The sequence below is a fragment of the Arachis hypogaea genome, chromosome 15 (assembly GCF_003086295.3).
Source record: "Arachis hypogaea cultivar Tifrunner chromosome 15, arahy.Tifrunner.gnm2.J5K5, whole genome shotgun sequence".
Lineage (NCBI taxonomy): Eukaryota > Viridiplantae > Streptophyta > Magnoliopsida > Fabales > Fabaceae > Arachis > Arachis hypogaea.
Genome location: NC_092050.1, coordinates 50,586,758 through 50,592,142, shown reverse-complemented (window position 1 = coordinate 50,592,142; position 5,385 = coordinate 50,586,758). Strand labels below are relative to the sequence as shown.

General features: G+C 41.6%; 1 non-coding gene across 1 annotated transcript; it reads left to right on the top strand.

Moving 5' to 3' along the window:
* The first annotated feature begins 1,889 nt into the window (after nt 1-1,889).
* Nucleotides 1,890-1,996, top strand: LOC112752593 (small nucleolar RNA R71). Its single transcript, XR_003177022.1, has one exon. It is a non-coding gene; the product is annotated as a small nucleolar RNA R71 (small nucleolar RNA).
* Nucleotides 1,997-5,385: the final 3,389 nt, after the last annotated feature.

Here is a 5,385-nt window from a genome sequence, read left to right as displayed (position 1 = left end):
GGTAACTTTCATTTTCTCCTAAGTATGCATATTTGAGAGTGGGTGGCAGTGCTTTGAGTTCAAGTTTAGGTGCTTCTGACTTTTCGTTCTCTTCTTTTGATGCCCCTTGTATATGAATCTCTACTGTTGTAACTTCTTCACTGAATGTTGACTCCTCCTCTGTTAACCCTTCAGGTTCTTCTTCTTCAAAACTCTCATGCACTGCATCTTCAAGTGAGTCCAACCTCATATATTCTCCCAATTGTTCTGGTGGATAACTCATGGCTTTGAACACATTGAATGTCATCTTTTCATTGTGTAATCTCAGGGTGAGGTCCCCCTTTTGTACATCAATGACAGCTCCAGCAGTGGCCAAGAACGGCCTTCCCAGGATGATGGAAGCCTTGGTTTCCTCCTGCATGTCCAGCACTACAAAGTCTGCTGGGAAGATGAAATCTCCCACTTTCACCAGCAAATCTTCTACTACGCCATAAGGGAACTTGAACGTTCTGTCTGCCAGTTGTAGGGCCATCTTTGTTAGTTTAGCCTCTTCAATCTTCATTTTTCTCATCATGGCTAACGACATCAAATTTATGCTGGCTCCTAAGTCACATAGAGCCTTTTCCACTGTGATCTCCCCTATGATAAAAGGGATCTGAAAGCTCCCCGGATCCTTCAATTTCTGGGGTAGTTTATGCTGAATGATAGCACTACATTCCTCGGTTAGTATCACAGTCTCGCTGTTCTTCCAGCTTCTCTTCTTAGTCATTAGCTCCTTTAAAAACCTGGCGTAGAGGGGCATTTGCTCTATTGCTTCAGCAAAAGGTATGTTGATTTGTAGTTTCTTGAAGATTTCCAAAAATCTCAAGAATTGGCTGTCATCCCCCTTCTTCTTTAATTGCTGAGGGTATGGGACTCTTGGGACGTCTGGCTTTAGCACTCCTTCCCCCGTTTTGTGAACTCAAAGTGGGAACTCAAGCTCCATCCTGCACTTCTTCCTTTTCATTTGAGTCCTTTTCTTGTGGTTTCTGGGTGGTTTCCTTCAGTTCCTTCCCACTCTGAAGGATGATAGCCTGACACTCCTCTCTTTGGGTTGAGTTAGTATTACTGCGAAAGTTGTGGCTGGGAATTTGCTTGAATAGGTAGCCAATTTGTATCTCAAGTTTCTTGATGGCAGCATCCGGATTCTGCATATTGGACATCACTTCTTCTCGGAATGCTTTACTGTCTTGAATCTCTTTGCATATGCCTTCAAGTAGATTCTCAATCCTTAAGAGTCTGTCATCAAATGATGGTGGATTGGGATTAGAGGTAGAAGGATGAGGAGTGTTATTTTGGTTTTGATATGGATGTGGAGAGGTGTTGTCATGGTGGTGTTGATATGTTCTCTGTGTGAATTGTTGGTGAGCTACATTGTTGTTGGGGTTGTGATTTCTCCGATCTTGGCCTTGATCTTGTTGATTCCCCCACCCAAAGTTTGGATGATTCCTCTAACCAGGGTTGTAGGTCTTGGAGTATGGATCATGGTTTTGCCTAGATGAATTCCCAATGTAGTTGGCTTCCTCCTGACTACCCTCTGCTTCTTCATTCACTCCTTCTTGGGTTGCTGATGAAGTGGTGATTGCTGCTACTTGGTTTCTCTCCATCTTCTTGGTGAGGTCAGCCAGCTGCTTGGTAATGAGCTTATTTTGGGCCAACAGAGCATCTACATTGTTTAGCTCCATCACTCCTCTAGTGTTCCCTCTTTCAGAAGCATAGAAATAGTCATTTTCTGCTACAGTTTCAATGACATCTATGGCCTCCTCAATGGTCTTCTTCTTGTTCAGAGATCCCCGGATGAGTGGTCTACTGCTTTCCTTGATTCATAAGAAAGGCCTTCATAGAAAATGTGTAGCTGCACCCATTCATTGAACATATCTTGTGGACACCTCCTTGGCAGGTCCTTAAACCTCTCCCATGCTTCATATAGAGTCTCACCATCTTGTTGCCTGAAAGTTTGGACCTCAGCTCTCAGCCTGTTGATTCTTTGGGGAGGATAGAATCTGGCTAAAAATTTGTTTACCACATCTTCCCAAGTTGTCAAACTCTCCTTCGGAAAAGACTCCAGCCACTTGGCTGCCTTATCCTTGAGTGAGAATGGAAATAAGAGCAGTCTACAGGTGTCAGGATGAACACCATTAGACTTCACCGTGTCACATATCCTCCGGAAGGTGGTTAGATGTTGATTGGGGTCTTCTTGGACGCCTCCTCCGAATGAACAGTTGTTCTGAACAAGGGTGATGAGCTGTGGTTTTAGTTCAAAATTGTTGGCATGGATGGTTGGCTTTTGATTGCTACTTCTACAGTTTCCTGTGTTTGGGTTGATGTAAGAGCCCAAAACTCTTCTCTCCTCCCCAGCATGATTTGCTCGACCTTCTCTGCCATGGTTGTGAGCCTCTTCTTTATGATGGTTTTCCATGTTTTCTTCCAAGTTTGGTTCAAAGTATTCCTCCTCTTCCTCGGCACCAACTACTCGTTTTTCTCTTGCTTCCCTCCTTAATCTAAAGAAGGTCCTCTCAGGTTCAGAATCAAAGGAAGTTGAAGCTCCGCTTCTTCTCCCTGTCATACAACCAATAAAGCACAAGCAAGGAAAATAGATGCAGAAAGTATTTCTGTTAGAATTACTATTAGTGTGAGTGATGCAATATATCAAACAGTTAGTGGGTTAGTGAATTGAATTGTAAATAACTACAAAAAACGAAAAAGTAGGAGGAAGGGAAGAAATTAACTAAAACTAAAAGTAAATTACTCAAATAGAAAATTAAATCAAACAAACTAAAAATGCTCAATCTAGTTATCCTCCAATTTAATCATTGTTGATTCAAAATCAATCTCCGGCAATGGCGCCATAAACTTGATACGCCGAAAACTTGTCTCGTAACAAATTTCCTTCGGCAAGTGTACCGAATTTGTTGTCAAGTAAAAACTCACAATATAGTGAGGTCGAATCCCACAGAGATTGATTGATCAAGCAACTTGAATTAAAGGAATGTTCTAGTTGAGCAAACCAGAATTTGAGTTGAGAATTACATAAAATTAAATGGCGGGAACGTAAATATTGGAAACAGTAAATGCTGGAAATAAAGAGCTAAATGTAAATGGTGGAAAGTAAATTGTAGAATCTTAAATGGGAATGGGGCAATTGCTCATAAAAGTAAATGGCAGAAATTAAAGAGAATGGGTAAGATCAGAAATGGGGAGTTCATTAGGCTCAGGAGATGTTGTATTCTCCGGATCAAGTTCATTTTCATCTCTTCCTCAATCAATGCATTCATTGATCTCCTTGGCAATCTTAAGTGATCGAATTACAATTCCTTGTAATTCAATCTCTCAAATCTTGATCAATAGCCAATTCCTTGGTCAATTGCTCATGAGAAGAGATGAAGTATGGTCACTGATTATACCACATGCATTTCCCAAATCAAGTGTTGGAAGGATTATAGTCACATATCCATCCACACCCAATTTGGTCCAGCATGAGAAAGAATTTCTAGCATGATCCCTTCATTCCTCTTTCAAGGTTCAGAAGAGATCCAAGTATGAATAGCTTCTTTTCCAAGATAACTACCCAATTATATGAAGATCGAAAGCTTTCTAGTAAAATCAAGAGAAAAGATAGAAGAAGGAGAACGAAAACTAAAATTGATCCATCAAATTACAACAGAGCTCCCTAACCCAATGAAAGGAGTTTAGTTGTTCATAGCTCTAGAAAATGAAAACAAAGATGGAGAATACATGCTGAAAATAAAACTAGAAATCTAGAGAAAGTAAATACAGAGAGTAGTTCTATGCCAAAGGCTCCCTAAAGTTTCCAGCTCTCTCAACTAATTCAAAGCTACTCCTATATATACTACTCTTTTGATCTTCTAGTTGGCTCTTCAAGTCTTGGGTATGGGCCTTTGGATCCTGAGTTTGAAGCAGTTATCTTCTTCATTGGGCTTAGCTTTGCTTGCAGAGAGAAAGTGTGAAGTAGGCAGGGACTTTTACCTCAGGACATTAGTGGTGTTAACGTTAAGTGAAAGTCTGGGTTCGAGAATGTTAGTGACAATCACCTTTTTCACTAACGTTGCTCACCCAAGTATGAACCACGTTAACCTCAATGTTAGTGGCACAAACGTTACCACTAACGTTGCCTCTTGGTCCTTCGCACACGTTATTGGGACTTACCTTTCCCAATAACGTTGATAAGCTTCCCTCTTCCCTACATTAGAGTCCACGTTAACTTAGTTAACGTGGCTCTTAACATAAGCTTGCCAATCCTTCGAGAACATTAGTGACACTTACCTTTGTCACTAACGTTCCAATGTGCCCCTATTTCTCACGTTAAAGTCCACATTAACTAGGTTAACGTGGCTTCTAACGTAGTCATGCTAGCCATCTCCAACGTTAGTGACAAAGGTGAGTGTCACAAACATTGCCTCATTGTCTCTTTATCCACGTTAGCTTCCACGTTAACTAAGTTAACGTGGGAGTTAACGTTGCTCATGGTGGCTCTTGGTGGTTCACCCCAACATTAGTGACAAAGGTAAGTGTCACTAACGTTGGCGACCAATTGCTCTCTCCATGTTAGCTTCCACGTTAACTAAGTTAACGTGGGAGTTAACGTGGCTTATGGAAGCTTGGCCAATGTTAGTGACAAAGGTGAATGTGACTAACGTTGGCTTCCCTTTTGCTTCTTAACGTTAGAAGCCACGTTAACTAAGTTAACGTGGCCAATTATGAGCTTGGTCCAACGTTAGTGACAAAGGGGAGTGTCACTAACGTTGGCCTTATTGTCTTCTTCCACGTTAGAGTTCACGTTAACTTAGTTAACGTGACTCTTAACGTGGGCTTATGATGGCTTCGAGGGCGTTATTGGCGATTACATTTCTCATTAACTTTGCAAGTTAGCACCTATTCCACGTTAGAGGTCACGTTAGTGGGACTAACGTGACTGCTAACGTGGTTCTTCTTTGCTTCCTTTGTCCTGAAATCAAGCAACAAAGTGCATCAAAGTTCTAGTCCAAGTCATGAGTCATGCATCATCCAATTTATCATATAATTCATGCAAAATCCTCATGAAATCATGTAAAGTGCACAATGTATGCTTGAATCAAGATGTAAGTGAATATCTACCCAAAACTAGCTTATTTTCTAAGAAAATGCATGAAACTACCCTAAAAGCAGTAAAGAAAAGGTCAGTGAAACTGGCCAAAATGCCCTGGCATCAGCCGTCGCCAGGAGAGAAGAGTGACATAGAGGAAGGAGATGAAGCTTCATTGTCGTCGCGCTTTGCTACCACGAGGCCGCCGTCGCCGCTGCTTCGAAGGGAGCCGTAGTCATCGCCGTCAAGCATGAAGGGTGGAGAAGAGAGAGCTTGCTCATCGC